Source organism: Leopardus geoffroyi, chromosome D2 (genome assembly GCF_018350155.1).
Source record: "Leopardus geoffroyi isolate Oge1 chromosome D2, O.geoffroyi_Oge1_pat1.0, whole genome shotgun sequence".
NCBI classification, from domain to species: domain Eukaryota; kingdom Metazoa; phylum Chordata; class Mammalia; order Carnivora; family Felidae; genus Leopardus; species Leopardus geoffroyi.
Genome location: NC_059334.1, coordinates 33,090,219 through 33,115,714, shown reverse-complemented (window position 1 = coordinate 33,115,714; position 25,496 = coordinate 33,090,219). Strand labels below are relative to the sequence as shown.

Genomic DNA, 25,496 nt, shown 5'->3' with positions numbered 1-25,496 from the left:
TAAAAAACATTAAAAAAAAATTTTTTTTAAACTATAAAGTCAGTACTTAAAAAATAACAAAGCTGAGGGTCCATTACTGGGTGGAAACAGAGAAAAGGCATTCCCACGGGAGGGCAGGCAGAACCCAGGGGTCATCCCCTCCCTCATTGTGTCTGGCCAAAGTCTATCCTAAGGCTGAGGCCACACCCCACCTGTCCCCAGAGCCCTCCTTGATCCAGCCCCCACAGCCATCAGCCATCATCAGTCCCCCAGAGTAAAAGCACTGCCCCCTCCCACCCCCACACATATGTCACCTTCTCCTTCTTAGAAAGCCTTTCTGCTACTCCTGGTCCTCATGCCAGCCCTGTGCACAGTCTGGATCCTTACCGCCATCCTTGCCTTCATTATCCAGGTGAGAAAGGAAGGTTCAGAGAAGGTAAGCAACTTGCCCAAGGTCACCCAGCTAGAGATGTAAGGCCACAAAGTGAAAGGCGGGGTCGGCTTACAGCAATTCTCTAGCACGATGCTCTCCTGACACTATTTCTCTGCCTTGCTCCATTCATACATATTAAAGTTAACATTCGCTATACAGCACCACATAAACATGTAAGGAAAGGAGGAGGGATGAAGGGAAGGAAGGGGGAGAGAGGAGGGGAGGGGAGCAAGGGAGGCCTAGGTCACCCTCAGTCACACTCCAAATGGCAGTGGAGAAGGGTCGACCTGTCTATGTGAGCCCCCACACCCAGGGGACTCTGAACATGCCATCTGGCCAAGAGGCAGCATGTCCGGTCCGATCACCATGGTCAGGCCCTGACCCCACAGGCCACAGCTGCAGACCCCAGCCCAGCCAGGCAAGAGGGGAAAATGGAGAGGCGGCAGCTGGGAGCACAGAAGAATGCTCCCCTGGAAGCTGAGGGGCCATGCTGGGGCTGGAGGGGATGAAGGACATGGGAGCCTTTGTGTCTTGTGGGTGGAAGAATCGAAGGTGACTGCTGGGGGAGGAGGGGTGGCGGGAGGCTGGGATGCGGCAGCCAGCACAGCTTGGGAGGGAGCACTCACTGGCCTAGCAGTGACCCAGGACGATAATCACACTGTCTGGGGGCAGCTATTCTCTGGGTAGTGCCTCAGTCTGAAAGACATTTCACCATATATCCTTTTGTACCTTTCCAATTTCGGACCATGGGCATGTATTACTGAATTCATAAAACTTACACTAAAAAAAAAAAAAAAAAATTAAAAGCAGGTACCAGTTTTCTACCTGTAGAGATAGAGGCAGAGTTCTTTTGAGGTGAAGACTCCCATTTTAGAAGTCATTTTAGGGGCGCCTGGGTGGCGCAGTCGGTTAAGCGTCCGACTTCAGCCAGGTCACGATCTCGCGGTCCGTGAGTTCGAGCCCCGCGTCGGGCTCTGGGCCGATGGCTCAGAGCCTGGAGCCTGTTTCCAATTCTGTGTCTCCCTCTCTCTCTGCCCTTCCCCCGTTCATGCTGTGTCTCTCTCTGTCCCAAAAATAAATAAACGTTGAAAAAAAAAAAAAAAGAAGTCATTTTAACAGGCCTCTGTATGAAAATTTAAGCAGAGGCAAAGCCCGAAAGGAAAATTTGGAGGCAACGGGAAACAGAATTGTCCCTACAGTCAAACTTAACAGTCTACGTTCCCCGCAAGAAAAGCAACAACTCTCCGGAAAGTGTTACTATGTTGGGGGGGTGGGGGGAGTCACTGGTTTGGGTCCCCTCCCTTCTAGGTGTGAGGGGGGCGTGGCCACCCCTGAAGTCCGAGGGGTCCTGGTGGCTGGGGGGGGGGGGGACAGTGTCAGGAGGACCCACCCTGCAGGCTGTGGAATCCTGGGGGATCCCCACATAGCTGTGGGGAGGGCCATTGGACTTGTGCTAACCTGGGACTTGGGCATTAAAAAGGGGATAGGGACCCCTGAGAATCCAGCACCGGTCGGTTGAGTCACATGCTGGGTAATCACCTAAGCCAGGTGTCTCGTGGGGGCCCTTGGTTTCCAGGGCAGGACTCGGGCGGGGCTGGCTATCTGGTGTAGAAGGAGCCAGCGCTGGAGGCCTGAGGAGGCCCCTGTGACTTCAAAAGTACTCCTGGAAAAATGGTAACTCATAGCCCAAGGGAAATCCGAGCTTTTCTCTCTCACCCAGAGGGCCATTCTCTCCGCAACACAGGGACGCAGTGACGGCAGAATGAAGCAGAAATGAAGCCTGAGAACAGAGCTGGCCTGTACTCTTGGTGTCAGAGGGCAGCTGAACTCCTCCCTCCTCTGTCTCCGCAGAAAAGAAGACTTAAGAGTGTCCGTTTCTCCCCTTTCCAGCCCAGGGAATTCAGGTGAGCCAGAAAACCTCTCTAAGCCTCAGTGTCCTCGCCTGGAAGATGGGGGTGACCATGCCTCCCTTGTGAGGTTGTGGAGGGGGAGGACACCGTTCAGCACAGGGCTGGCTATGGGCCCCTCCTCCCAGCTGGAGCGGCTGGGGTGGGACGGGGCTGGGAGTCCCAGCAGCAGCTGCGTCAGCCTGGCATCCTGCGCCTGCAGACCGGGCCGAGGAAGCTGGCACTCGGCCCCTCTCTTGACTCACACTCCTTTTCCAGGTCTGGCCCACCAAAAACAGAACAGGCATCCTCTGAAGCCCCGTGCTCCTTCCAGAGAGGTGAGTCTCACCCTAAATGGCCATGTCAGCAGGGTTTGCATGGCCAAGAAGCTGGGTGCTCTCTGCCGCCTCCTAAATGGATCCACAATCTCCAAGAAACTCTGGGGAGTGATCCACACTCAAGGATGAAAACTCTTCCTGGCACTTCCTGTCTGCACCACACTATTTGGCAGACATAGGTTCATATGCCTTATCTCCTATGATTCTCTGATGGCTTTGTCATGCAGCTGGATGGTGGAGTGGCTAAGAGCATAGGCACAGCTTTAGTTGGACAGCTGAGGGTTTGAATCTTGGCTGTGTGACCTTGGACAAGTCACCTAACCTCTCTGGGCCTCAGTGTTGGCATCTGTAAAATGGGGCTACCTCATGCAATCAGACAGATGCAAATAAATCACTCAGCCCGAGGATGCTTAGTACACACAGAGCTCTCAGACACTCAACTGTACCTACAAGGAAGGCAGAGGCCTTTGGGACCTGTCAGAGTGCTGGGCACACAGCTCAACCAGACTTTACTTTTTAAAAGTGATTCCAACACTGGGATTCCCAGAATTACAATCCGAGGCCTGGCAAGGATGTACTTTTGGAAGCTCTTCATGTCCATCACCGCTTCCAGAAGCTCCTGCCAAAGCTGAGCTTATGAGTGGGGGTACGGGAGACCCCAGGCAGGGAAGAGAACGCGGGGAAGGTGGGAGACAGCAGCTGGAGAGGAGAACTAAGGACAGGAAGCCAGAAGGCTGACCTGGCTCTGCTACCCAAAGGTCCCTTGCAGGACTTTGGGCACAAGGACACCAGAGAACCCCAGAGGGCAGGCTGGCAGGTAGGCAGCAGACCGTGAGACTCAGTGATGTCATGCTTTCCCAGGATGACTCAGTGGTACCCCTGGGCTGTGAATGGGAGCTGTGTACTGGGCCTCGAGCCCTCCCTGTCTCCTTGCCCTTCAGGCTTGCATGGTATCTCTCCTTCCCCTGGCACCTCCTGTCCTCCCTGCCCCCGGGACCCACGGCTATAGCATTGGTGCTCTGCTCCTAGCTGTGACCCCCATGCTCCCTGTCATGTCTCTCCGATCTCCACATTGAGGGAAGACCTAACTGCCAGAAAGACCTGGATTTCATTACTGCCCCTGAGTCCTCCTGGCCAAGTGATCTTGGGTTGGTTAACTCTCTGAACCTGTTTCCTCATCTACAAAATGGAAACATTGCTATCAACCTTGCTGGGTTGTATGGGGCTTAGTGAGATGGTCTGTGAAATACTTGGCACACAGCAGGTGCTTAGCAAATGTCAAGTATGACATTCAAGGGCCTCTATGATCTGACCTCAATTTACTTTTCTAGCTGCATTTATTAAAAAAATAATAGCTCATTCTTCTTGATGCTTACCGTTGTGTGAGGCACTGCTGTAAACACTCACACAGGGACACATTTTATTCTCCTATCACCCCCATATGGTGGGTACTATTAGCATCTCCATTTTACAAATGAGAAAACTGAGGCACAGAGAGGTTAAGCAACTTGGCATGGCCACACAGCATGTGGGGAGCAGGGTTCCCTTCCCTTGCAAGCAGCCTGGCTCTACAGGCTGCACCTGCAACCACAACTCCGTCCTGTCTCATCTCTCTTCGTGCATCCTTCAAATTACAGTTCAGTCCAAATGGACTCCTTGCCATTCTCTGCATTCGATCGGAACTCTCCCATCCCTGCCTTTGCCCAAGTTCCCTCCTTGCGCCTGAATGCCCACCTCATCCATGAAGCCCTCCCCAAGTCCTCCCTCATGTCCACCTTTGTAGGCTCATCACAGTTGGACTCCAGGGTGGTTATCTGTGCCCAAGTCTCCTCTCCCTGTCTGGCCCGAGGGCACTTTCTGCTACCCCCAGGCTACCCTGCGCAGTGTCGGGCATGAGCAGGCATGTAGTATCTGGACAGGCGATGCCAGGGCTGAAGCACCTAATGTGTCTCCCTGGGTGGCCTAGAGGAGAACTTAGCACTCAGGGCTCCGCTACTTCTGCAAGAGTAACTTGAGGGCTTCAGCCGGAACCCCCACCCCCAGCCCCAGGCAGCTTGCCAGTTGGGCTTCCTTCTCTGGGCTCAGGGGAAAGGACTCAGCCACAGGAGATCTGCGTTACCTGGGGGTGGGGCTGAGCCCCTGAGGGGCTGGAGGGGCTGAACGGACATCTGTCCACAAGGGGACAGGACTGAGAAGCACTTGCTGATGGGGCTGGGGCTGGGTCATGGTGGGAGTCATGGTGAGTTGGAGGGGGCAGACTCAGACCACTCCCTAACAAGCGCATCCCATCCGGGAGGCTGAGCACTGTCCTCTCCTGCACGGTGTGGCTTTGTGTCCTATCCACCACTCACGGTTCCACAGTCAGGTGGGGACTCACTGGAGCTGTGGAAGCACTGGGGACACCAAAGGGGACGAGACAGATGCTGTCCTGCCTCACAGAGCTCACTACCCATAGGAGACCACAGACCATGAAACCAGCAATGGCCACACAGTGGGGTAAAGCGTGACAAGGGGGAGACATGCCGGCAGCTGACCTAGGCTTCCAGAGGTGACACCTAAGCTGAGGCCTGGGGCTGAGTGGGAGCTGGCCACCAGAAAAGAAGGAAGGAGAATGTTCTTGGCAGCTGGAGAGGCAGAGCTGGATGCACTGTCTGGGGAAAGAGGATAATTTGGAAAGTGGACGAGTGAAGATAAGGTGAGGGCTGGGGAAGGGGAAACTGGAGCATGCTATCCAGCGGGAAGATCTCAGGGCCCATGGAAGCTGCTGGCATCCCAAGCAGCTCGGCACCTACCCCAGGGTGGGGCTCCTCCTGTCTTGTTGGACCACCCTGATGTGCCAGTTCCTCCTTACTTGTTTAAATCCCTTCTCCTGCCATCTATGCCAGTTCCTGAAGCCAGATCATTGCCAAGGGGAAGCACATGGCCAGCCTCGAAAAAGAGGCTGACGGACCATCACAAATGCCCCATCCGGGTCAGCCTGGGGAAGGCCGAGGGCTCGAACTCCCACCCGCAGTGCCTTCACGGAGCTGCCCCTGAAGCCAGCCTCCCCAGAGCTTCCTGGCCAGAGAGCAGCGGCACGCCCTGGCCAGTTATGAAATGCCTGCTCTCGCGTGCACTCTCTCTGTCCCTCCTCGGGCCGCAGCCACGGCAGCGCGCAGGTTCACACACGGCAGGGTTGTGGCAGGGTTCCGGGTACTGGTTACGGGAGCCAGGCCACAGGGCTCAGACCCCGCTGTGCACTTTCGAGCCGGGGGATGTGGGCAACGCATTCTGCCTCTGTGGTTCTGTCTGCCTGTCTGTAATATGGCAATAACAAGAAACCTCCCTTAAGAGCTTCCTGTGAGAACACGGTCGCAGGCCCGGAAGGTTCTAAGAGCACGGTGCTGTGCATGCTAGCTGCCATTACTAACGCCTCCCGTGCCCCTGACCCCTGGACACCTGCACCCAGATGTGTATGGAGGAACCGTCAGAGGAAAACAGCTCCTCAGAGCAAAAATAAGATAGGGCGCCTGACCTTCACGGTCATGGGTGTTTCGGTTCTTCATCCCCCCTGTGAGGCTGACTTCCCCTTCCTCACAGGTGCTATAGCTTTCTATCTGGGGCCTCTTCAGGTAAGTCTGTCCTTAACCCTGCAGGCCCCAGGCCTTGTCCGGAGGGGAGCCAGGCCCACGTGCCCTGGGCGTGATTGAGTTGTGAAATTTCTTGCTGAAAACTGGTGTAGTCTCAGCCGGGGGGGGGGGGGGGGGGGGGGTGGCCCAATTAGTTTTCAAAATATTTCCTCAGATAGCGCTGCTTTGGCTCAGACTTGTTAGCACTTCCCAGAATTCTGCAGATGGTGAGGCAGCTGGAGGGCAAGGGAGAAGAGGGAAGACGGAAGGAGATCGGGGAGGCCCGGGGCCCCACCTCAGGTGGCTGTGTGGGCTCACACCGGCACCGGCTCGGCGTGTGTGAACAGGCATGCACACACACAAGAAGGAAAGCAGGTCTGCCTGTAGAGGGGGGCTTTCAAATGGCTGAGCTGTGGAGACTTCTAAACCAGAACTTCCCTCAGAAGCCCGATGCATACCACAGACACGGCGGGGAGAGTCCTGGAGCCCCCTCCCGTCAGGCCTCGGAGGGGTCCCCACTGAACTCTGGGGCTCCGTGGCACCTAGTTTGAAAACCTCTGCTGCTAAAGGAGTCTTGGCCTTCTCTGGGGGAGTTAGGACCAACACTGTGTTAAAATAATGAGCTTTCTGAGGGAAGATGCAATTATTTTCCTAATAAATTCTAATTTGTGTCTGGTATAGCAAATGCCACACATTCTGAGAAATGAGGGCTCACAATGTGCAAAGTGATTGATTCCATTCACTAACAAGCTTTTGAGCACCTCTCTGGGAAGTCTTGTGAATGCAGGACTGAGTATCTGGGGCAGAGAGTATGTGGTGAATAATACTTATAACACAGACCTAGTTCAACGTACAGGCACATTTCTAAACTCCTCACAGATATTAATTCACTGAGAGCCCTATCACCTAGGACCGAGAGCTGTCAGTGAACTAATCTCTTACCGATTAAGAAACTAAGGCCCAGAGAGGTTAAGCAACTTGCCCAAGGTCACACAGTCACTAAGCAGTACTGCAGGCACTCCGGCTTTAGGTTATGTGCTCTTAACCATTACATAATTTGCCTTTTGGAATGAGTGTGTCCCTGTGTTTGTGTATTTGTGTATGCACGCACTTGTGCCTACAAATGTTTTGGTATATACTATGTCTAGCTGTTTACTGAAATATTTGTGTTTGGTGGGGAAGGGGGACTTATCTGAATGTGTGTATGTGTGTGTGTGTGTGTGTGTGTTGAAATGCCCATGATGATACGTGTGATGGTCTGTGAGTACACGGGTATGCATTCTCTCTCCCACCAACCCACCAAGGCTGCAAGTTATGGGGCTCACACCCAAGTACTCTCTCTGTTGTAGCCTGGCAGCAGCATGACAAAGGGACTCCCTGGCCAGAGGCAGGACCCAGAGCCTTCCGGCAGTGCCTGCTCCCCAGATCCTGGAGGTTTGCGTTTGCTGACCCAGCTCACATCCAACGGAAAGGCCCCTCAGCCACTCTCTAGGTCCTAGCCAGCAACTGCTCCCACAGAGAGCCCCAGCTCGCTCTCCTCACTAGGTGCTGGGTTTTAGAGTGATCAATTAAATGCACTGAAGTTCTGAAGCGATCATGAATTTGCTTCCTACCCTATAGGCATATAACTTACAACAGTGCTGGGACTTCTTGAAACCTTTTAGACCACCAGCACCCTAAGCTGATATGGCCTAATCTGATATGACTCCCGCCAAAAGCAAAGAGCCTTGACATTCTAGTTAGTCCAGAAAGCCCTTCAAGCTAAATGTATGGGTTTTGAAGGTTTCTTCACAAGTGAGCCCCACCTTGGATGGACACAAGAGGGGGAAGTTAGCTTCGGTCCATCCACTCGAAACTGACATTTAAGATACAACACAAAGCTTCATCAGGTGCCACAAAGCTGGAAAAAGCCCCACCATTCTCCACCATCAAAGTAAAACTCACCAACGGAGAGACCACCTTCTGCCTCGCTGAGTGGGACCAAGGCCGAGACTTGCTCAGATGGCACAGGGTTGAGCTGGAACCCTAGGTGGACTTTTCCCCCACATGTTCCTCCTGGTCCCGGTGGCCAGTGTGCCAGCCTCCCGCAGCATAAGGACAGCCCGGTGGCCCGGTGTGTTCCCTGACTTTTGAGGCTCCCAAAGTCAAGGAGGAGGGGCTGGACAGGGAGGGGTCAGGGAGGAGGGAGCTGGTGAAAGCAGCCAGTAAGCCAGGTGTAACCACGGGAGGCCAGAACAGTGCTTCCCAGGCTGGCCTCCGAGATGGCTGTTTACTTGTGGTATTTAGGAGACGCTGAACTAGGACCTGGCTTATTTATTTTCCACACTTTCCTCCAAATCCTTTTCAGAGTCCTCTAGAACCCCAGTGATAAATTTCCCAGGGCCTAGAGAAACCCACAGTCCTTCAGCACACAGACATCTTTGTGGAGCAGCGGAGAGGAGGGTAGGGAGGGAAACATGGAGGGGAGAGACAAGAGGGCGAGGAATGGAGGGTGGATATGAAGCTACGGGTGGCCGGGCGCTCCCATGGCCTGCCTGCCACCTCTCTCCCCACGGTGGTGGATAAGGGCAGGGGGAGCAAGCGGCCAGATTTGGGGCAATGGAGCCAAAGACTGAGTGTGTCCCCCTCCAAGCACAGAACAGACTGTCCAGCCCGCCAGGGACCACCCCACACCCAGCTGAGGAAGCCACGTGCTCAGGGCAGGACAAGCAGCATTCTATCATCTAGTTAGTCATCAGGGAAGAAAAGGTGACATTATTTCTTATTTCTGTTTAAGGAATGAAAAGGGGAGCTGTTTGCTTTTCCTCCTACGTGACTTCATGACGCGCAGAGACTTCTGGGTTTCCTCACGGCTAAGATTCCAGCTAAGATTCCCTTGGCTCCCCTTGCTTTGTGACTTCCCAGCAGAGGTGCTCGCTCGCAGCCGCTCCCTGGGCTTCACCCATCACCTGACAGTGTTCCTAAGTGCCTCCACGTCTCAGACACTGGGATGGAGCCAGGGGGGCAGTTTCTCCCCACACCCAGTCTCCCAACCTCTGTCCTGGACGGCGTGTCCACTCCACAATGGAGCCAGAAGACGATGCCGATACCTGCAGCTCAACACTGTCAAGGCTCACGGAGCTCACCCCAGTGGGCTTCCTGGGGAAGGTGGGCTTCCTGGGGAAGGTGGGAGGGGCCAGCTGGGTAGTTGCTCCTTTTTCTAAGGTTGCCAGTTTTTCCCGTACCATAGACATGCTGGCCGGAGATGGGAGTGGGCAGAACAGTGAGAGGTAGCCCTCTCAGCCCTTGGGGGGTACACAGTACAAACCAGACTGAGACTATGGCGGCCCCTAAGTGCCTGCAGGGGGCCCTGAAGGCAGATAGCTTGCCGGCTCCTAGCTTCGTGACCTTGGGCATCCACTGCACCTCTCTGAGCCTCACTTCCTCATCTGTAAAGTGGGGTTGATAACCGCTGTCCCTCTGTGGGGCCCATGTGGGAAAGCATAAGCTAGGGACCAGGTGAGCCATGCATTATCACTCCTCACCCCAGCTCTGTCCCACCCATCTCTCTTGGGGACCAGAAACTGCCCCGGGGCACATGGTAGGTATAGGAAGGACAGCCACAACATGTCCCTCTATCTTCACCAGGCAGGCGGGGGCAGGTGAGGACTGATTTCCCCGTGTAACAGATTTCCACTCTGGTGAGGGCCGGAAGAAAAAAAAAAAAAAAAAAAAAAGGAAATACCATCTGAGGATGTCTACCTGGCAATTTCTCCCAAACCCAAACTTATGACTTGTATGGTCACAAGTGACAGCTTTGTCTTCTCGGAGAAGCAGGAAATCATCTCTCACTGGAATTACTGCAACATCTCCCTCAATTCACTTCCAAATCTCTCATCATTTCCCAACTCCAGCTCTACACGGAAGGCTCCAGAGGCCTGAAGCCACCCAGAGTTTAATTTCCCATGGCCCATGGTGTAGCCCAGTCTGGGCAGAGAGTGTGGAAAAAGGACTGCAGTCAGAGGCCCCAGGACCACGTTAGCAAGTAGCCAGTGTGGCTTCTTTGTTGCCATGGAGAACCAGTAGGGACCTTGGAGACAGCCTCCCATGGCGGAGACAGCGTGAGTTCCAGAGTTAGACCGTCCAGGTTCAAATCCCAGCTTTGTGCCTCGTCAGCAGTGTGACTTCGAAAAAGTTACGTAACTTTCTGAGCCTCAGTTTCCTAATCTGCCAAATGGCCACAAAATGCTAACTTCACAGGGATGGAAAGGCTTAATGAGATAACGTATGCAGAGCTCTTGATTCACAGAAGACACAAGGTGGGAAGGTGATACGGGGAAGCACTGGTTGTGTGGCATGCCACCCGAAACTGGAGGTGGCCAGGTCCAGGTCACTCCCTCTCTCACCTGGGGCCACCCACGTAGTTCTGGTGCTGCCCACGTGCTCTGCTAATTTCAGCATTTAGGCCGTGTAGAAGCTTGAAATGCAGACTGAACCTATTCACGAAGGGGCAGGGGAATGACACATCTCCTTGTGATTCCTCGGCCAGCTTATCCCATACCCTTTCACCCTCTCAATCTCATGCCCGTAGGGAAGCACTCCCAAGACTGCTTGCGATCCCAGTTCTGGGAACATGAGATGTTTCAGCTCCTCTGGGAAAGGCACGCCCGCGGGCACACAGAAACCCGCCCAACGTTCAGTACAGGGACTGAGACTACCCCCCTCCACCTGCTGCCACCAGAGCCAAGCCCCTGCTGGAGGACACAGCCCCTAGACCTTTCATGAGACCCATTTCCAGCCACGCCAGCAGGAGCCAGGAAGAAGCGTGCAACACCAACCTCTGCTTAGCCAGGTATAGACATGGAGGCTTTCCTGCTGCCCCTCTTAGGGGAGCATAGGTCAACGATGAGATTCAAGACCACAGGGCCAGCCCACAGGGCACAGTGCAAGACACCGCTGGGGCCGCTTCTCCAGACAGCTCAGGCAGGGCTCCCTGGAACCACTCAGGGCCGCCTCCTCTGCAGCAACACCAAATCCAACCCAGGTGAGGCCACCAGGCTTGGCTCACAGTGAGTCCTTAGCGAACGTTAATATTGGTGCCATTAATCATCAAACAACTACTCATTGAGTACCAGCTGTGTGCCAAGCACTGTGCTTGGTCCAGGACAATCCTTGAAATATCCCAGGGCCCCAGCACACCAGGGCACCTGAAAATAAACACAGCTTCAGGTGCAGTGAAAATGAGAAGGGCTCCAGCACTGCCCTGGTTTCTTCAAGACCTTGGGAGCCTTAAACGTCCCCCACCCCGGTTGACACACCCATCCAGGGCTGGAATCTCCTCCGCTGGTCCTCCTGGAAGTCCCTCTGAGGAAGCACATCCGCCGGGGGTGGGGGGAGGGTCTGTGTGCTTTCCTCGCAAGCCCTGTCACTGCCACCACCCAGCTGTCCCGCGCAGGGCAGCATCGGCCTGCTGCTTTTTCCACTCTGCTCAGAGCCCAGCATGCCGGGTCTGAGTTATATGAATCACTCCCTCCTCTCTCCCGGCCTCGCCTCCGGAAGGGCTGCGCACACCCAGACACATCACCAAGACACGGACTTTCCACACCAGACTCGCTTCTGCCGAACCCCGAGATCCAACTGCAGTGTCTGGTTTCCCCCTCCCCACTTCTAGCCTCGGGGTGCCGGCCACGACTTGTAAAGACAAGACAGCTCTTCCCCGGCCCATCACGCTGTGGGGGCTCCTCACTGGGGGGGCTGCAGACAAAGACCGTGGATTTACTTGAGGGCAGGCGGGAAGAGGGCATGCTTGGTCTAAACATCCAAACCCTGGCGCCCCCGGAATTGTACATTTCGGCCTGCGCCGTGTGCCGAGTCCGTGTGGCGTGTGCTCAGAGCGAGTGCGCGATGTGTCTGTGGCTTGCATGATGATGAGCTGCGAGTACCTGGCAGCTGTGAATCTGGGTGCGGGCTGGGTCTAGGGACTGCGGGTGCCTGCGTGGAGTTTTCCCTGGGCCGGGAACTCCCTCTCCCACGCTCCGTTTCGCCCCCTCTTCCTCCAAAGTTTGGCGGGCCGCCCGGACGGGGAAGGTTGGGGGGCGCACGGCTGGGCGGCCTTGCCCGGGCCTCGGAGGCGGTTCCGGGACGCCGGCGCCCTACTTACCCCGGCCGCCGAGCCTCCTTCGGCGGGGGCGGATCCGACTGTCCGCGGCTGGGGTCCGGCGCTTGCAGCATCCGCTCGCAACTTTGCCCTCCTCTGCGTAGAGCCCGGCAGAAGCAGCTCAGAGGCTCCGATCCCTCGCGGCCCGGGCTCTGTGCTCCCCCCCCGGAGGCGGCAGCGGCGGCGGCGGCGGCGGGGAGGGAGGGAGGCGCGGCCCCGCCGGTTCGCACGCCGAGCGGGAAGCGGCGCCAGGCGGGCGCCGTCCTGCGCAGCGAGCGAGCGAGCGGTCCTGCCTGGCGCCCTCCCCGCTCGGGCCCGAGCCCGCGAGCGGCCCGCGGCGGCGGCGGATTCCTGAACCGCGTCCAAGGCGCCCGGGGAGCCCTCCTCCTCCTCCTCCTCTCCTTCCTCACCCCACCCAGCTCCCAGCCCTGCGCGCCCAGCAACTTGGGAACCGTTGGCGAAGTTGGCGCAGCTTGGGCAGCGCGCCGGCCCGGCCTCTGGCTGGAAGGAGGGGAGGAGAGGGAGGAGCTGAGGGGGGAGGGAGGGGGCCCGCCCCCGCCCCCGGGGAGCCGCGCTCTCCGGGACCCCTCTGTGGGCCTTTGTTCCGGGCACTGCACCTCGGCCCGCCCTCCCCGGGGACTCGCTGGGGGCCTCTCGGATCCCCCACCTCCTCGTAGAGAGACTGGGAGGAGCTCCCGGCCCCGGGGTGGGTAGGTGGGGGGAGAGGCGGCGTGCGGATCTTCGCGGCTTCACCCTGCCAGAGCCTCCCAAGCCCTTACCGGCCTCCCATCCTATCCCTCGCCGGAGACATCCCCCTGGCTGCGCTGGTTCTAGGCCGGGGGTTGGGGTGGTGGATCCAAGTGACGGTCCCCAGGGCTTCCAAAGACCAAAGCACACCCTCTCTGGGCGGTCACAGGTCACCCTCCCGCCCTACCGCTTTCTCGCGCCTCCAGTCCGGGGATCCCCTAGTACGAGACCCGCGAAGCAAGAGGGAAGTAGGGTCCACGCGGACCAGCCAGAGCGGCTTCGCGTAATCTTCCGACCCTCCTGGGGGTGGCGATCGGCGCCTCCCGCGGAGGGTGGGGTGGGTGCTGCTGGACGTCGGGCGGGCAGCGTTTTGCCTCCCACGCGCTGGGCAGTGCCTGGCCGGGCAGCGCCGGCTCACGGGTACAAGGCCAACTTAACCTGGAGCGTGGTGAAGTGCTCGCAATTGGAACACAAGCGGAGACTCCTTGTCAGCTGCCTGCATCCTGTGGTGCCCCGGCCTCCCGGGCTTTGAGCTGGGCTTGCTAGGTTTTTCTCCTGAGGCTTCTCAACGCTTAGCGCCATGAGCTAATTCAGGCCTCTTTAAGACAGTGGTCCTGACATTATAATGGGATAGTCCAGGGCTTAGACACAATAGGTTATTTCCCGAAAAGAAGAAATAGGAAAATTTTTTAAAAAGCAACAACCTGAACATCTACACTTATGCCGCCCTGGTCATTTTCACCATGTGTAGAAAAGAAACCTGAACAGAATGGAGCATGGCCCCGGCCTAACCTGGGCTGAAATCCTCACAGGTGGCGGAAGTCAGAGGGCCCTGTTTATTACCTGGGTCCAGCCCAGCCCAAGCTTCCACCAGGACTGTGGGCTGGAGGGACCTTTGCAAAGTGCTCCAGACTGTGAAGTGAGACCTTGGTGTCTCTTTTGGCAGAAAAACCCGACTGGGTGCTTCAGTTCTATTATTAACAGTTCTGTGACCTCCAGGGGACTGGAAATTTGGTGAGAGCTCAGACCCTAAATCACCTCCTGGGTAAGCATCCTGAATCCCTCTCCGTATCTCCCTAGCCTCCACATCCACAGGGCGAGGACCTGTGCTCTCGAATCCGTCTGCATGTTCTCCAGTCAGTTTCCAGGGGTGGGGGGTGGGGGGTTTCTCCAGACTCCATCATCTCTTCTCTGAAGGGAGGGCCTCCTTTGAGCCTCACAGATCTGTCAAGAAGCTATGTTTAACTGCACCTGCTGGCCTTATGAGGCAGGCCTTCCTGTCAGACACATGGAGTCTGGGATTTTAGTGCCAGAACTTTGTAAGCACGTCAGGGAATACAAAGGCTGAAACCTAGGACTGTGTCATCGCCAGATTATAGAGAACGGATTGTGCTACTGACGTGGGGAGGAGCAGCACAGGTGGCCACTGGGAAATTCCTGTGTTCACCCTATACTTATGGAGCACATTCTAGATACTGGGACCCACAGAGGTACATAAGTCGTAGTCCCACCTTCTGTCCAGAGGAGACAGATCTAAGTCTAAATAAATACTAATGATACAATGTGCTATGTGAGGGGAGGCTGGGGCTGGGGGTAAGGGAGTGGGTGTCTCCAGACCAAGATCACAGGCTTGCATAGCTTTGGGGCAGGTGGAATGTGATGTGACTGTCAGCCCTGGGAATCATTCAGTGCTACAGCCTTATTCTCAGAGCTGAAGACCCCAGGCCTGGGCTTCCGAGATGAGCCGGAATTCTGCAGGCAGAAGAGAAGTTAGAGATGGGACAGAGCTTTCTAGGTAAAGTGACCAGCAATTGAAAGAAACGAGTTTCTCTGGGCTGGCATGACAGCTAATAATTGGGCCTTCGTTTGAGGCTGTCTTGATTGCAAATGAGAGGGAGAGGGTAAACGTCTGACAGGACATTAGGAACTTTCATCGTACAATAGTTTCCAGGCTTAACTTCTTCTCACAATTGCTCTGCCAAGAGATTTGGTCTTGTTTTTTGTTTGTTTGTTTTGTTTTGTTTTTTATTACCCTGTTTGAAAAATTGAAAAATTGTACCCTGTTGAAAAAAGAACTTTCCAGGCCAGAGGCAGAATTGCAGAGTGGTTAGAATGTGGAGCCTGGGCGCCTGGGTGGCTCAGTCCAGTTAAGTGTCCGACTTCCACTCAGGTCACGATCTCCCGGTTCGTGGGTTTGAGCCCCACGTCGGGCTCCGTGCTGACAGCTCAGAGCCTGGAGCCTGCTTCAGATTCTGTGTCTCCTCTCTGTCTGCCCCTCCCCTGCTCACACTCTGTCTCTCTGTCTCTCTCAAAAATAAACATTAAAGGGGCGCCTGGGTGGCGCAGTCGGTTAAGCGTCCGACTTCAGCCAGGTCACGATCTCGCGGTCCGTGAGTTCGAGCCCCGCGTCAGGCTCTGGGCTGATGGCTCAGAGCCTGGAGCCTGTTTCCGATTCTGTGTCTCCCTCTCTCTCTGCCCCTCTCCTGTTCATGCTCTGTCTCTCTCTGTCCCAAAAATAAATAAATGTTGAAAAAAAATTTAAAAAAAAAAAAATAAAATAAACATTAAAAAATTAAAAAAAAATAGATAAACATTTAAAAACACTCTGTCTCTCTGTCTCTCTCAAAAATAAACATTAAAGGGGCGCCTGGGTGGCGCAGTCGGTTAAGCGTCCGACTTCAGCCAGGTCACGATCTCGCGGTCCGTGAGTTCGAGCCCCGCATCAGGCTCTCTGCTGATGGCTCAGAGCCTGGAGCCTGGAGGGAGCACACACCAACATCTTGTACCTCCTGATGTAATACATTGGGAAGGTTACAATGTTGAGCATGAAGCATTCCTGCCAAAAAAATGCATCACTGGAATCTAATCACAAGGAAACATCAGACAAACCCAAACTGAGGGACATTTATAAAACAGCTGGCCTGGGGGACGCCTGGGTGGCTCAGGTGTTTGAGTGTTCAACTCTTGATTTAGGTTCAGGTAATGATCTCAGGGTCATGGGATCGAGCCCTGAATTGGGGCTGAGCAGGGAAACTGCTTGGAATTCTCTTTCTCTCTCTCTCTCTCTCTCTCTCCCTCTGCCCCCTCCCTGCTCACGCACACACTGTCTCCCTCAAAAACAAAGCAAAACAAAACAAAACAAAAAAACAGCTGGCCTGTAATATTTAAAATGTCAGTGACCCAAAAGCCAAAGAAAATGACTACGAAACCACTCCAAATTAGGACTACAGCAGAGGTAATGGAATGTCATTTCTGGATTACAAAAGACGGTGACTTCTGTCTTGCTACATTCTCTCTGGTTCCTCTCAGCCTGTTGGAATTACCAGATTCCCTGTGGAAAGCCCCATGTGGCAAGGCGGTGAGGCCCTCAGGCCAACCTTCTGCTGTGACCTGAATCTTGCCAACAACTGCTGAATGAGCTAGGAGTGGATCCTGTCCTTGCTGAACCCTGAGATCGCAGTAACCCTGGCCAGCACCTTGACTGCAGCCTTGAGGGACCCTGAGCGAAAGAGCTAAGCCACATCCAGATTCTTGACCCACAGAAACTGAGGGATGATAAAAATGGTTGTTTTAAGCCACTAAAGCTTTGGAGTGACTTGATAGGCAGCTACATACAGCCGATAACAGCCACTAAGTACAATGCATTATCCTGATTGCATCCTGGAACTGAAAAAAATAAAATAAAATAAAAAAATAGAGACTAAGAAAGACATTGTTTAGATAATTGAGAAAATACGAATAGGGGTCAAATGATCGCGAATATTGTGTCAGTGTTCAATTTCCTGCATTTGAGAACTATACTGTTACGTGGGAGGATGTTTGATTCATTAGAGAGACACACTGTGATATTTAAGGTCATGATTTCTGCTGCTTCCTGTCAAATGGTTCAGAAAGACTAATAAAAATAAACATTACGGGTGCTTGGCTGGTTCAGGTGGTGGCGCATGTGACTCTTGAACTCGGGGTTGTGAGTTCGAGTCCCATGTTGGGTGTGGAGATCACTTCAAAAATAAAACCTTAAAAAAATAAACATTACACATAGTATATATAACATAGGTGTCATAAAGAAAGAATTTCATTTATCTATTAATTAAAAACATTTTTAACATTTATTCATTTTTGAGAGACAGAGAGACAGAGCCTGAGTGGGGGAGGGGCAGAGAGAGGGGGAGACACAGAATCCGAAGCAGGCTCTGGTCTCTGAGCCATCAGCACAGAGCCCGATGCGGGGCTTGAACTCACAAACCATGAGATCATGACCTGAGCTGCAGTTGGACATTTAACTGAGCCACCCAGTCGCCCCTATTTATCTATTAATTTATCTCAAAACTTAATGACTTAAAACAACAAAAATGTACTATTTCCCACAAATTTGTGGATTGACTGGATACATCTGGAAGGCTCCTCTGCTCCCTCTGGCATCAGCTGAGGCTACTCACCCTGCTGCCCCCAGCTGGCAGCTGGGCTGGGCTGGGCTGGAAAGCCCAAGAAGGCTTCACTGCCAAGGGTGTCACCTCAGCACAGTGCTCCTCAACACAGCCTGGGTGTCCTCATATTATGGCAGTTTCAGAGTAGACAGACCCTACATAGCAGCTGGCTTCTGAGACAGGAAGCATAAGCTGCCTGTCCTCGTAAGGCAGCCCAGTCATGTGCTGGGCCAGGGAATCGCGGAGCCATTCTTGGGATCTGGGGTAAATCTTCCTCTCCGGGTCCAGAAGAGCAACTTGGCAGTGACTTAAGGAAGAATTCTGGGGGGAAAGGAGGAGGGAAAGCAGAATATAAAGAGGTTCCCCAGCTGGAGTAAAAGGGCCCAGAGACTCAAGAACCGAGAGTAAACTCTCCCCTTTCCCCACCACCCTGCCCCATCTCAGCTTCCTCTACTCCCTGATCATTTTAACCAAAGAGCTCACTTAAAGATGATAAGGGGCAGGGGGCTGGGTGGCTCAGTCGATTAAGTGTCCATCTCTTGACTTCAGCTCAGGTCATGATCTCAATTTTCACAGGATCGAGTCCCACATCGGGCTCTGTGCTAACATCTCGGTGCCTGCTTGGGATTCTTTCTCTCTCTCTGCCCCTCTGCTGCTTGCACACACACTCTACGTCTCTCACTCAAAATAGATAAGCAAACTTTAAAAAAATAACCCTTATATATTAAAAAAAAAAAAGATGGTAAGGGGCAGAGATGGGGGAAGAAAAATGTCACTTATTGAACACCAAGTGCCGGGAGCTTTCCCCACATGATTTCATTTATCCTCGTAGCAACCCCACAAAGAAACGATTACGATGCCCTTTGGAAAGAAGACATAGCAAAGGTCTCGGGTGGTGCAGTGACTTGAGCCAACCCACACTGCAAAGGTATTGAATCAAAGAATGTCTTTGCTTTTTTATCCAACAAACAGGTTTGGCCCCAGGACTGCCCTGGGCTTGGGAACACGAGGATGAATGATGTTTTAGTCAGCTATTGCTGCAATAATGCTGCAAAACAAACATCCTCCAAATCTCAGCAGCTTACAACAAGCGTTGGTTTTCTTCATTCATAAGTAGGTCAGTAGTTGAACAGGGATTTCTGCTTCAGGCCATGAGCTGACTGGGCTTGGGGTCAGCCTTTGTGTTGGCTTCAGCTCTACTGTTCACGTCCCCACATTCTACGTGGTCCAGTGGCTACCTGGGACACTTCTCAGGGTAGATCACAGCAGTACAAGAGACAAAGCAAACCACCCCCGCACTCTTAAAAGCTCTGCTGACATCACTGGGTAAAGCAAGTGCCATGCTCAGACCTAAAGGCATTAAGGCAAAGAAGTCATTATACCCACTATGAAGCCACGGTGACGGCCTAGGTAGTGAATTCTGGGACCAGGGGAATGAGAACTGGTCTGTTCTTATTCCAGGTGACGGAGTGAGGCCTCTCACCTTCCGGGAGCTCGCAGCAACCTGTGACTACTCAGAGAGAGACACAATTGCAATGCAGTCAGGTAGGGTGCAAGGAGCAGGCGTGGGTGGGTGGCATGGGAGTGTGTATGTGACTATGTGTCTGTGTCTGTGTTTTGTGTCCTGTGCATGGGAGTGTGTGAGTGCCCACATACATGCTATGAAAGCATGGAGGTGGGTCCCTGCCACCAGCAAGACTTTTAGGAAGATATTCTAGAGAAGATGCCCGAGGTGCGGTGAATGCTACAGGTGGAAATAAATAGAAGCTCTTGAACTCGAGAGAAGTGGGTGGGGAAGTGAGGGAGGGCATTCCAGGTAGTCGTGACTTGGTGAACAAGGGCAAAGAGGCCAGAAACAGGATGGTGTGCTTGGGGACCCCGAGAAGCAGTTTGTTGTCTCCAGAGCACCTGGGGAAAAAAAACAGTGGGTGTCAAGAGTGGGCAGGAAGACATAGGTAGAAGCCCAGCCACCGAGGGCCTTTGTCATCTGCTGGATGCCTTCCCTTCACCGCCAAGAGCGTTGCCCACCCTTCTCCATTCTGCTCCCTGTCCAGGGGGACTGGCCAGTGTGGACTCCAGCCAAACAAAGCCTCTCTTCTTCTGGAAAGATGGCAGAAGATAGAATGTCTGTGAGAAAATAAATTTCTTGGGTTTTTTTAGTTGTTTTTTTTTTTAATTTTTATTTTATGGAAAAATAGAGTGTGAGTGTGTGTGTGTGTGGGGGGGGGGGGGTGTGGGGCAGAGGGGGGAGAGAGAGAGAGAGACCGAGAGGGAGGGAGAATCCCAAGCAGGCTCCACACTTAGCACAGAGCCTGACACAGGGCTCGATCCCATAACCCTGGGATCATGACCTGAGACAAAATCAAGAGTCAGATGCTCAACCAACTGAGCTACCAGGCGCCCTGAGTAAATAAGTTTAAGTCACCCAGCCTGTTGTGTTTTATGACGTCAGTCCTAACAGATTAATACACCAACACCCCCACCTTAAAACAACAACAACAACAACAACAACAACAACAACAAAGAACTAGGTTAAAAAACTAGGCTAGGTAACCCAGAGACTCAAGTCTAGGAAGACTGCTGGACTTTAAGAAAACAGGGTGCCTGGCTGGCTCAGTCAGTGGAGCATGTGACTCTTGATCTCGGGATTATGGGTTCAAGCCCCACACTGGGTGTAGAGATTACTTAAAAATAAAATCTTTAGGGGCGCCTGGGTGGCTCAGTTGGTTGGGCATCCGACTTCGGCTCAGGTCATGATCTCGCGGTTTGTGAGTTCGAGCCCCGCATCAGGCTCTGTGCTGATGGCTCAGAGCCTGGAGCCTGCTTCAGATTCTGTGTCTCCCTCTTTCTCTGCCCCTCCCCCACTCACACTCTTGTCTCTCTCTCCTTCAAAAATAAATAAACATTAAAAAATTTTTTAAACAGCTCAGAGCCTGGAGCCTGCTTCAGATTCTGTGTCTCCCTCTCTCTCTGGCCCTCCCCCGTTCATGCTCTGTCTCTCTCTGTCTCAAAAATAAATAAATGTTAAAAAATAAAAAAAAAAATTTTTAATAAAAAAAAATTCTTTTAAATAAAATAAAAGAGGGAATCCTAGCCAACAGACCACATCACTGGCGAAGGAAAGAAAAACAAGTTGTCATCTTACTTTTGACAGCAATGCTTTATGTCAGAAGGCAATATAACGTTTAATATAAAACAATACAGTATTTCAAGACTTGTGAGCCACCGATTTTATGGAGTGAAACTGACCATCAAGTGTGGGAATCAAGCTGTTATGAACATAGGAGAGCCAGAGCAATACTGTTCTCTTGAACCCTTCCTGGATAATCCACTAGGGATCAGATGCAGAAAATTAAAAAAGATTGGTGAATGATTGGCATTAAGTCTTAGGAAATATCCCAGGTGTGTGACACCAGACTAGACCTCGGACAAATCCTCCATGATGACCTGGCTGTGATCTGAAACTTTGAGCCCAGCCCCCCTCCCCACATTCTTTCCTTTTGTTTAACCACCTCACTAAGCACACCTTCCCCTCTGGACATAACATCCTTGATCTGCCCTGGAGATATGACTATTACGCCTGCTCTTAAACATTCTTCTTTTGGGTGGTCTTAAGGGAGGTGGGGTTACAAATCTACTCCCCTGTAGATGGCCCCTTAATAAATCATTTCTTGTCAAGCTGGGGCTTGTTTGGCCTTTTTCTTTGATCTTACAGCTCCTTTGGCCTTTGGAAGTCGTTTGCATATGCTTCCTTTTTCCAGAACACCAGCTAATAATCGAAGGAGGAATCCTAGAAGGGCGCCTGGGTACTCAGTCAGTTGAGTGGCTAACTCTGCCAGTGCAGAGCCCGATGTGGGGCTCAGACTCCAGAAACAGAGATCAAGACCTGAGTCGAAACCAAGAGCCAGACCGTTGCTGGATTCTTTGCCTCAATACCCCGGGTTCGTTGTCTTGCTGCTTCTTAGAATGAACAGGTGGACACAAAGTAAAATGCACAGCAGGCAGAAGTGTATTAGAGCATAAGGTCAGAAAGTAAGAATAGTATGAAAGCTCTTTGCGGAGAGGGGGGCCCCTGACTATAGGCAAGGGACTTTGTGCTACAGGGTTTTGGTCAGTTCCCTTCCCTTCCCCCTTGCTGCTTCTTTGCAGGTTCTACCCCTGCTGGCTTGGTAACTCTACTGCTGGGCTGTCCATTCCTCATTGACTCGATTCCATTGCGTGGGGAGTGGTCTATGGCCGTTCTGATTTTTTTTGTGGGTCATAGGTTTCAAGATCTACTTATTTTGTCAAGGTCACAGTGACCTTTTGTCAAATTCCTGAGGAAAACCTGAGGGAGAGTAGGTGGGGTCGGTCACACTCTCAAGAGGAATCTTATGCCTGCCCGAGGGGGTTTGCGATGGTCAGATAATGCCAGCATTGTTCCAAAATATGTGTTTTTCCCCACCCAGGGACCTCAGGTCCTGACCTTTCCTCTCTCTGCCTATTTTATCCTGTTTTTCTCTGTCTTAAGAAGCTTAATCCACTGAGTCACCCAGTGACCCAGTGACAGGCGCCCCGGGGCAGTGACTCTTGATTTCGGCTCAGGTCCTCATCCCTGGATGATGGGATTGAGCTCCGTATCAGGCTCAGCCCTGGGCGTGGAGCCTGTTTGAGATTCGGTCTCTCCCTCTCCCTAAGTCCCTCCCCTGCCCTTGCTCATTCTCTCTCTAAAATAAAATTTTTAAAAAGTGAAAAAAATAAAATAAATAAAAAACACTATTTAAAAAAAAAAAAAGAAGGAATTATCAAATCGAAATATCACCATTTTGCATCCCTAATGAGTTAAAGGATCCGTGGCTGCTAATGTCACAAAAAGAAAGGTTACCAGACATGGTGCATCTCGTGATGGAAGAACAAAACATGGCCCATTAAATAAAGAAACTCGAATCTTATCAAGCCTATAACCTAACTACTAATTTAAGGAAATACAAGGAAAGAAGGAACATTGCTAAAATGATACCATCAAGATCGACAGAATTCAGACTGTGGAATTTGTTTTTGTTTTTTTTTTTTTTTTTTTTTTAGTTTTTAAAAAATATTTACTTTGGGAGACAGAGAGCAAGCAGGGGAGGGACAGAGAGGGGGAGAAAGAGAATCCCAAGCAGGCTCTGCACTCTCAGTGCAGAGCCCAATGCAAAGCTCGATCTCACAAACCCTGAGATCATGACCTGAGCCAATATCAGGAGACGAATGCTTAATGGACTGAGCCACCCAGGCGCCCCAGATTGTGGAAATTTCTATACACAGAAGACCCAAGTTTTTAACAACAACAACAAAAAAAAAATTGCAAGAAAAAAAAGAGAGAGAGATGGAGGGGAAACTTATAAATTAAAATAAATTAAATTGAGGGGCGCCTGGGTGGCTCAGTCGGTTGAGCGTCTGACTTCGGCTCAGGTCACGATCTCGCGGTCCGTGAGTTTGACGAGCCCTGCGTCGGGCTCTGGGCTGATGGCTCGGAGCCTGGAGCCTGCTTCAGATTCTGTGTCTCCCTCTCTTTCTGCCCCTCCCCCGTTCATGCTCTGTCTCTCTCTGTCTCAAAAATAAAAAATGTTAAAAAAAAAAAAATTAAAAAAAAAATAAATTAATTAAATTGGGGCTCCTGGGTGGTTCAGTTGGTTGAGTGTCCAGCTCTTGGTTTCAGCTCAGGTCACGATCTCATGGTTTCATGGGTTTAGGCCCCACATCAGGCTCTTGCCAGGCCCCGCACCGGCAGTGCTGAGCCTCCTTGGGATTCTCCCATTCTCTCTCTCTCTCTCTCTCTCCTGCTCACCCTGCCTCTCCCTCACTCACACTGTCTCTGTCTTTCTCGAGATGGATAAACTTAAAAAACAATTTTTTTTTTAAGAAGAAATCGAATTGAAAACAAGAAATCAAAGAGGCACATGAATCAAACACAATGTATGGACTATTTGGATCCTGATCCAAACAAACAATTTTTTTTTAATTCATAAAATATGAAATAAGAACTCAGAACATACTTGATGATTTAAAGGAACTATTGTTAAGGTTTATAGATGTGATGTGATTATGGTGTTGCGGTACTGTTTTGTAAAAGAGAGTCCTTAGAGAGAGGTACACAGTGAAATCGCTACAGATGAACTGATGTGCCCTATGTGTGGGATTTCCTTCCAGATAATCTGAGGAGGAGGGAGGAGTGGTGGGGAGGGTATAGCTGCAACATGATTGGCCATATATTGATAATTGATGGGCACATCAGGTTCATTATACTAATCATTCCACTGTATATGTATTTGAATTTTTCTTCGATAAAAAGTCCAGTGAAAGCTGCCTGTTTCTTGTGATGCCTGATGTCACCCTGATGAAGAGGGAAACAGGACAGGCAGGCGTTGTTCCAGGTAAGACAATGCAGGTAAAGAGCTGAAAGGAAGAGAGATCTGCTTGGAGCACAAGTCGGGGACAGGGGTGGCCAGCAAGGAACCGGGAGAGCTGGTCTTGGGTCTCCTTAACCTTAAGAAGCTTAACGAATTTTGAGGAGAAATGGGGAGAAATGGCAGGATTAAAAGCAGAAGCGTGGCAGACCAGATTTTTACTTTAGGGAGGTCACTGCGGATGCAGAGAGGAGGAGGGCTGCTTCCTAGCAGAGGAAGGCTGGAGTCAGCACCCAGTTTGGTCCAGGCGAGGAGCTGTTGGTGGCTTGGACAAGATGGTGGCTGTGGGGATGGAGAGAGGTGGGCCTTGTCAAGATTACTTCAGGAGGTAGAGTGAGCGGGGCCTTGTGGTTGACCAGACATGGGAAGGGGGCGGGGGGGGGGGGGACCCGGCAGTGGTCAGACACAGGGCTCTCTGATGGCACACCCTGATCTAAACCCTTACACTAATGAGCTAATTTCACCTTCTCATGAGCTCTCAGAGGAAGATAATGGTTGTCTTGCCTGGATGCCTATAAAACAAAGCCTAAGAAGCCAAGGGCTGATGCTTACTGCTTTGTTAGGAGGCGCACCCGTAAGGTGCAGGAGGGAGGGACAGACAGGAGTGGAGCAGGGAAGGAGGCAGAGTTAATATAAAGGTGCCTCTAGAGCAGATGAATGAATGTCCTATCCCCTGGGAATATCCTTCAAGAAGGCATATAGAATAGAGCCCAGGACAGTTGGACCGGGATAAAAAGGAGAATGAATTTATTCACTAGCTCCTGTCTCCCATTGGCAATGTCCACCCCAGAGGGCTTTCCCCACTACACAAACACTTCTTGGTTATGCAGGGTTAGACACCAAGCAGAGCTCTGCAGCATCCATGCTTTGATGGCCTCAGAGAAGCCCCAGGACAGGAGACCAGAGGCACACAGTGTGGACAGGAGACCAGAGGCTCCCAGGTTGCACCCAAGTGAGGCTCTTCATAGTCCATGCAGAGCTGGTCACCACTGCAGTGGTTAGAATGAGTAACAGCAGAGGCTCAGGGCATCTGAAGTCACCCCTAAGCGGTGTCTGATACACCACCATCATTAATATCGCCACCACCCTCATTATCCCCATTTTACAGGTGAGAAAACTGATGCTCACAGAGGTCACCCAACTAGTCCATAGTAGACCCAAGATTCAAACCCTGGGAGTTGGACTCTAAAGATTGCATTCTTAGCCATTACGGCCATTATGCTAAGCTGCAGCTCTACCCTTGGAAGGTCTAGAGATTCCAAAGCCTTTCCGGATGGAAAGGAAATAGAGCCACCAAGATGGGCTTAATCGTTAAGGGAGGATCAAGGTTAGGGAAAAAGGAGAGAGAAGAAATAAAAATCAGGTACTGGAAAAGAGCTTTGCAATTTATATTCATTCATTCATTCAGCAAGTATCTGCCTGGCACCTGTTACATGTCCAGCCCTACGCTTGGTGCTGGGGAGACAGAGGTGGAACTGAGACACTGTCCCTGAACTGGAGGGCTCGCATGCTGG

General features: G+C 52.2%; 1 protein-coding gene and 1 long non-coding RNA gene across 2 annotated transcripts in view; one reads left to right on the top strand and one right to left on the bottom strand.

The window, feature by feature from the left end:
- CHST3 (carbohydrate sulfotransferase 3) overlaps nt 1-13,394 on the bottom strand; it is a 37,687-nt gene extending 24,293 nt beyond the window's left edge. Inside the window, exon 1 of the mRNA XM_045437687.1 lies at nt 12,384-13,394. The gene's annotated coding sequence lies outside the window, so the exon portion shown is untranslated. The remainder of the gene's footprint in view (nt 1-12,383) is intronic.
- Nucleotides 1,525-9,119, top strand: LOC123576625. Its single transcript, XR_006701510.1, has 3 exons — nt 1,525-2,316; nt 2,578-2,636; nt 9,021-9,119. It is a non-coding gene; the product is annotated as an uncharacterized LOC123576625 (long non-coding RNA).
- Nucleotides 13,395-25,496: the final 12,102 nt, after the last annotated feature.